At 37.3% G+C, this 8,038-nt stretch overlaps 1 pseudogene; it reads right to left on the reverse strand.

Moving 5' to 3' along the window:
* Positions 1-7,006: 7,006 nt before the first annotated feature.
* Positions 7,007-7,784, reverse strand: LOC113199296 (lysine-rich coiled-coil protein 1-like; annotated as a pseudogene).
* Between the last annotated feature and the right edge of the window lie 254 nt (positions 7,785-8,038).

Below are 8,038 nucleotides of genomic sequence, written 5' to 3' on the forward strand. Positions count from 1 at the left end.
CTGAGGCTTTTTTCAGAACCTATACTTGAGAATAGTGACTCTTGGTTTTTAGGACTCAAGATGAAAAATTCTTCCTAAATGATCCAGCCAGGATTTCCTCCCCATGAGGACTGACAATATAGAAGAGCCCTGAGGAGTTATTGCTTCACATGACATAAGTAGAAGTCAGTCGCTCTTACTTCCATGAAAGAGTGTTTTTATTCTCAGTATTTAAGCAAATTCTAATCTGCTAATGCTCACCTTGTGAAGCCACTGAGAAAGTGTGACATAGTATGACCAGTTGATTATTACCAGGAAGAACAGCAACATTTAGTATGAAAACATGAAAGAAGCATAATGAGAATTAAAGGGGATCAAAGGACATAAAGATTAGAGAGGGAATGAAAAATAAGTGCAGAAAAAAATGCAGAAAAACTGTGAATGATGATGACTTTACTGCCTTTACTGGTTCTGACTTTAATGTCCTTAACATGTACACCAACATGCAGACAAGATGTGATGCCAGGCATTCATCAGAATTATTTTATGTATCTCAGAGCAGTTATAGGAAACTCCTGCTTTTCAATGCATGCATGCACCCACGCACACACACAGCTCACAAAGGGAATGATTAATCTTTTAATATTTTGAAAGTCTAAGATATTTAGGCTTGATCCTCTTATTGGCAGGTTGTAGCATTCCTTATGTGGACCTGTCCATTTAGAACCAGTTGTCAAGAGAGTATCAAGAAAAAAATAACATATGTAGCAGATTGGTCTCCTAAATCAGCATTATGATCTTTTTAGTTCAGAAAGCTATAGTTAACTCCTGAGTAAGGCTCCTTTAAGGAAAAGAGCCAAGTCTTGATCTAACTGTTAGATGTCTGTTTTGACATAGGTGTCTGTAATTGCTGGTCTACTTTTTAATTAGGGTTTTCCCTTTGGTCATCCCTTGAATTACCTATCCCAAGATCATTAATTTGTTCATTGTCTAATGTTTCACTGGACTAAAAGTAAGCATTTCTGTGCTGATAGATGTTATTAACTATTAAATACTGCATCTCTTTTATTTTTTTAATTTTTTTTAAATTTTTTTAATATTTATTTTTCAGTTTTTTCGGCGGACACAACATCTTTGTATGTGGTGCTGAGGATCGAACCTGAGCCGCACGCATGCCAGGCGAGCGCGCTACTGCTTGAGCCACATCCCCAGCCCCCTGCATCTCTTTTATAATCATCAGTGAGAACCATCAGATTGAGGGCAGTTCATTTCTTCATCAGCCCACCTGATGAAGCCCTCAGAAGGTAAGATCCCAATGAGCAAAGTGAGAATAAGCAGGTGAAATAAGAGTCCAGTGACTGCCCTTTCAGAACAAGGCATTTAGCATAGCTCAAACTTGAAATCTTGTTCTGCTTTTCCTCCACTGAGCTAACTGTAGATATTAATAAGTGTTTATTTTGCCTACTACAATTGGAGGAGTTTGCCATGGAAGAGTAGGTGAGGAATGGACAGGAAAAGTTTATCCTAATTATAGTCCACAGTTTATTCATTCATTTTTTTTTTTTTTGCTCTGTTCCCTGCCACATTACACAGCCTGTACTTCACACAGCATAGCACACTTCCTTGTTGCTGTGCTTATTGCTGTGGTCATTTTCAATTGCCTCTCTGTCCAGGGTTGTGAGCTTCTCAGGGGTGAGGACTAGCATCCCTTGCCCTGTGTTCTAAGCACTTGGTGCAATGCTGGGTTCATGGAGGTTGCTTTTGGAAAAATGACAATATCTGAATGAACAAATACTGGAAAAGAGGAAAGGACATGTTTTGTGATATCCAGATACCTAAGAAACAGAAGCAGTGTTGTTTCAAATGACATTAAGCTGTTAGAGAAGGCTTCCATAACATCTTTCTTCCCATTGAGCCTCTATCAAATATCTGTGCTTTGCCTGTCTCCCATTAATCCTCATAATCACAAAATAGATTATAGGTCATTCACATTGTTCATGTGAGGAAAACAAGTCTTAAAAAGTTGCAGTGTCTTTTATACAGAAAGCCAGAACCAGCCAAGTATGGGATAAGGTCTCCCATTGTTCTGCTATTTGCTCAGTGAAATAAGTTTTCATCTGAGAGGGGACAAGGAGATGCTAAGAGAGGTCAGAGGATGTTACAGAAAATGAAATATTGGTGATATCATTCTCCTGCTCAGTTTGACTTTTCTTGTTCAACAATAATATATAAACATTTCAGCTTCACTGCCAAGACCTGCCACAAAATGACCCCAGAGTTTCACTGTAGACAGCTCACACCTTATTTGTTTTTCTAATAAAGTAGTTGACTAATTGTGAATATAACCTAAAGGCATATGATAGTAATTTTAAGAGTTAGTTCTTTTTAAAAAAATTTAGTTATAGATTAACACAATACCTTTATTTTATTTATTTATTTTTATGTGGTGCTGAGGATCGAACCCAGTGCCTCATGCTTGCTAAGCAAGTGCTCTACCACTGAGCCACAACCCCAACCCCAAGAATTAGTTCTTTTATCTTGTCAAAATGAAATATAAGGAGGCCTCCAGTCAATAGCCTAGAATTGGATATTTTATCAAAAGTTTTTCCATTCTGTTAGTATAAATCAGTCTCACATATTTCAGGTATTGTTCAGAGAACTCTCATTGTTGTTCCAGACATCATAAGCAGAATGAAATGCTGAGCATTCTCTTCATCATGCTGGGCAGACAGACCCTTCCACAGCACAACATCCCTTTGCCCAGCCATTTGCTCATTCCAAAGTTCCATGATAGAAAAAAAAAAAAAGGTTACATCTGACTAAAGATGACTTGGGTTTATTTTTGCTGTACTGTCCCCACAGGAGTCTTACCTGCTCAAACTGCTAAAACAACACGTCACATCATCCAAGGATTCTGATTTATATTGAATAACACTGTCTGTCTGCTGTCGTGCCATTAACCATGGGGAGGGCACGCATTTTCGCAAAATCATAAATCTCCTCTTGGTATATATAGTAAATGTAAGAAAAGCTTTCAGATTCCCTCTACCTAGCATTTGTTCTCCCTTAACTCTGATGTGAGTGAAGAGCGCCATCACATGACACAGAAGAGGTCATTATGTTTGAAATCCTTGGGTTGGGGACAGGGTGGCTTTGTCTTTGCATCAGAAATCAAAAGAAAGTGCAGTACCTGCTGGGGACACACATCCCCTGAAAGGTGCCAGCACTGTTTCCAGACAGCTCCCAGATAAGCAGATGGCTTTTAAATGATGAAACCTAATTTTTATAAAATGCTAATGAGTTAGAGAAAGATAATTTGAAAGTCTGCCATACGTCACGGGAAATGTCTTTTGTGTCTGTGTCCTTTGCTCCTAAGAATCACGGACCTATCACCTGGGTGAGCTCAGTGTTTCTCTCTCATTTAAATCATGTGATCACCAGAAAAGGGGAAAAGGAGAACCCTCATTCAGGATGAAATAATTAAAAGGAAATTGATATTAATATATTTAAAAATCAGCCTTACGTCTGCCTGTTAAGCTATGCATTTCAAACATCTCACCAGTGGCTGCCTGTGGTATGAATCTCAACTCATTTCTCTATGAATTTTCAATGAAACTCAGAAAATTCAGATTGCCCATTTAAAAGTTTTTTCTGACTGTGAGCTTGTCAAGTCTGGGGGGGCTACAAAAATTAATGAAAATAGTGACAAACTGCATTTCTCTTTGAATTCATGCCTGATGTAGTTGTGACTCAGGGCAAGTCACCTAACATTTCATGTATGATTTCATGTTTATAGTGTGGAATAGTATGGCCCATCCTTGGCCTGTTTGTTGAAGAAATCATTCAAGCTGTAGAATTCTACATTCTAATCTTGGCTGATATATTCTTGTAGTGTCATTTAACATGTCCTTTTGTTATCTGTATTTTCATTGAATTGGGGCTAGAACTAGAGGCTTAATCAGATTCCAGTGTTTTATTTTGGTGGAAACTTTCATAGGTGGTTTTTGGAACTCCCATTACCTTGCATCAGGAAGCACATAATGTCGAGATTGATTAGTGGATTGTGGTTTTTGCCAACTTCGTCCATCTATTATGAAGTTCCATATCAACCTTTCACTTAATAGATTTTTAATCTACTAATGATGATTACCTATATCCATTATTTTATTATGGGGTTTCAAACTAGGGGTTTTCATCTTAATTGTATCTTCCCTCTGCATTTATTATGTACTCTACTCAACGGTTTGGTCCCCCTCAAATGCAGTTCATGTAAGATAAATACTTGAAATTCTTTCCCCATATTTACCAGTTTCATAATGAATCAGAGCCACAGGACTTTATAAGATTTCCAATAGTGTCATTATGAACTCAAGGATTCTAATATATGTGATATGTTTGAGTATTTAACAGTAATCAGTGTTTGGATGCTTAGAGTATTGCTTCTTCAGCCAACAGGAGCTCCTTCAACAGGAGCTCCTTGTCTGTGTTTTGAATTTGTGAGAGGCTCTGAGAAAACAGAATGTCCTTAATTCATCTTGTGCATTGGCTATTAGTAACTGAAATTGGCCATTTCTCCAAGAAACCCTGGTTTTTTAAAGGGAAAAATGTTGTTTAGAAACCACAGTCTGACAGTAAAGGGTGATCACTGAGCCCAGTGGCCATTGCTTTTATACCTACACAAGCCACTTCTACCATCTTTAACCCTGGTGTCTGCTTGAAGCATCTTTTATGTCTGTTGTGTGTTCTAACTTATCCCCTTTGTCTGTTCACTAGGAAGAGAAAGGCTATTATTATATGTAGTGGAATCAAAGTATCTTTATGCCCTCTGGGAATGGGAAGCCCTAAAACAGGATGGATAAATTTGAATACTTCAAAATTAAAAACTTTTGCATATGTAAAGACATTATCAGTAAGGTTTAAAACAAGGTTTAAAAATTAGAAGGAAATATTTATAATACTCCATTTTAAAGTACTAATGACCTAAATGTAAAGAATATGTGGATATAAATAAGACACACATAATCCAATAGAAAAATGAATATAAAATATAAGTAGGAAACTATAAAATAGCATTATATTCTGTAATAATGCACATGAATCCTATAAGTATCATTTGAAAAGTTTTGAAAGGTTGTCCAGCCTCCCACAAAATCAGGTATATGCAAATCAACAAATTATTGGATGCCATTTTTTCACCATCACATTACCAAGTATTTTTGTGAGTGACATAAATTCACATATTTTGTGAATGTGTAGGCAAACACAAACTCATCAATTCTGCTAGCTTAGAACAACTTTTGTGATAGTTTTGAAACTTCATTTTAATTTTGGAAAAAGAAGTCCCTTCTTTTCTCCATCATTTTTATCCCATCCCAACCCCCACATACACACATAAAATAAATTTAGATTCTCTCTGTAATGAAGGTAAAATTAAAATTTCAGAATCATAGAAGTAAAGATTTTTGAAGTGTCATTTTATGTTTTTCTGGGGTTGGGAAATGGTATTTTTTGACACTTAACTAGCAATCACTTAGGATAAGTTAGCAAGAAAACATATGTCTGTGTTGGGAGCTGTTGATACATAAATATGCATTTTAGAAATGCCAAATGACCATAGAAATGCCCAGAAGTTATAAAATATTAAAATATGAATATCCATGCTATGCCATTAATGCTTTAACAAGTTATTACAACATAATGGCTTTAAGTAACACATTTATAGTTGTGGAGGTCAGAATTCTGACATGGGTTTTACTGGGCTAAAATCAAGGTATCAGCAGGGCTCTATTCCTTTCTGGAAACTGCAGAAGAGAATCCATTTCCTTGCCTTCTCCCACTTCTAGAAACCACTCATATTCTTTAGCATGAGGCCCCTTCCACATCTTCAGAGCCAGCAAAGGTGGGCTGAGAGCTTCACATCCCATTGCTCTAACTTACTGCTGTTCTTCCTCTTAAAATGTCAGGCTGTGATATCAGTCAGATAATGTAGGATGGACTTCCTATCTTAAGCTTAGCTCATTTCAACTTCCATTCCAAGTGCACCCTTGATTCCATGTTGCCATGTAACATAACGTAACATACAGTCACAGGTTCCAAGATTAGGACGTGGACATTTTCAAGGAGCCATACTGCCCAGCAAATGATATCTGTCTCCAACACAAAAGGCCATCCCTTCCTGAAGGGTTAAAGTTTGCACATCCATTAGTTTCCACATTCCATGCCAGTTGCTAGGGCCCCTTAAGAAGCAGATTATATTTGTTCCTGCATAAATTAACCAGGAGTTGTTATTTTAATTTTTAAAAAATATTTATTTTTTTTTTAGTTTTAGGTGGACACAATATCTTTATTTTACATTTATGTGGTTCTGAGGATCGAACCCAGTGCCTCATGCATGCTAGGCAAGCACTCTATCACTGAGCCACAACCTCAGCCCCTAGGAGATGTTTTTTGAAATTTGGAATATAGTCTTTTATTTAAAATTAGAACACTTTATTATAAACATTTCCAGAATATAAACTGATTTTGTATTGAGACTCTTCAAAACTTTTAAAACTATATGAAATATGAGCTTACAATTTTTATAATATATTCCATGTTCCACTTTCCAACCTAGAAAATATAATATTGTTAAAGCTAACAAAGGAAAAAAATCTAAATTGCTGGATAGAGAAAACCAATGAACTTAAAAAGTCCCACTCAAAACTAAAACAATCTCAACCAAGAAATAAATTCTGCAAAGTCTATATTCATCCTCCAATTTAAAATAAATGATCTCCCAAGGGAAAATAATCCGATAATAATGGTTTATGAATAAAGGCAGAGCCACTTTTCTGAAAAGAAATTGCATCATGTGTAAGAACAACATAATAGTGCTTTTAGAAAATGAGGAACAGTAACTCCCTGTTAGGGAAAAAGCACAGGAAATGCTTCATGTTCTATGGCTTGCTCACAAAAGAAAGCAATAAGGACATGGGCACCATAAAACCCAGCCCTGCAACTCTTTTCAACTTAACCCCAGGAGAATCAGCTACAGCACTTCAAAACCCAAGATGCACTGGTATCAAAGCATTTTCTCCTCTGTCCTCTCCTTGCCTTGGTCCTTCCTTGCTTTTCTGTCCTCTCTTTCTTAGAGGTTACCTCTTGGCTCTTTTTCTCCTTCGGTTCTTAAGTTTTTTCTACACTAATCTGTGCAGCTTCTGCCTTCACTTTTGCTTTCTTTCTTTGGAGCTCCCGTGTCTGTCTGAATCCAGTTCCTTAGAACCTCTTTTCCTCTGGTGCGTGAGCCGCTCCTCCTCTGTTTTTCCTCTGCCATTCTCTGGGTACCTTTTCCCTTTCTGATGTACCTAATTATGGCTGGTTTGATGGGCACTGGGGCTGTTTCTCAAGGAGAGGTGCCTATGAACTCTGGATTCTATGTCATATGAACCACAATTATATTCTCACTGACTAAGGTCCATGAGCACTGGTTTCTCTAAGAAACAGTCCTTGGGGAGCTGAGAGTAGCTCAGAGAGTTTCATCTCAGCCTGCTGTCCCGAGCTAGTAAGCACTGAGGTACCTGGTTTTCCACTGTTTGTGGAGTTTTGCATGACCTTGCGTAGGTCTGGAGAGTTCCCCATGGGGGTCTTTATCAAACATTCTATACCTGAGTCTGGAGTCAACCTGTTCTCTTGTTCCCACAGGTTTCCAAATAGTCCTCTCTCATCTTTCTGAAACAAGTCTTTGGCTCTAAGCCTCTGGCTTTCTGAACTTTAATATAATCTTCAAGTTCATCTTGAAAAGAATCATATGACTTTAAATGCTTCATTAGGTTGACAAAAAATGATTCTCCTTCTCAGGCTGAGATCTTGGGGGAGATTCCTGATCATATTTACCCTTTAATTGCTTCAGATTTTCAGAATGAACTTTCTTCCATAATGAGGCTATGCAAGATCCTTGGGAGCTCATAATAGGAACTCTTTTATTATTATTCAATCTGAAGCATTATTCCACAGAGGCTTTTTATAAAAAGTATCTGTAAAAGTTCAGTCTTTGTTCAGTAAATGTGGAGGCGGAGAGGCG

Source organism: Urocitellus parryii, chromosome 13 (genome assembly GCF_045843805.1).
Source record: "Urocitellus parryii isolate mUroPar1 chromosome 13, mUroPar1.hap1, whole genome shotgun sequence".
Taxonomy (NCBI): domain Eukaryota; kingdom Metazoa; phylum Chordata; class Mammalia; order Rodentia; family Sciuridae; genus Urocitellus; species Urocitellus parryii.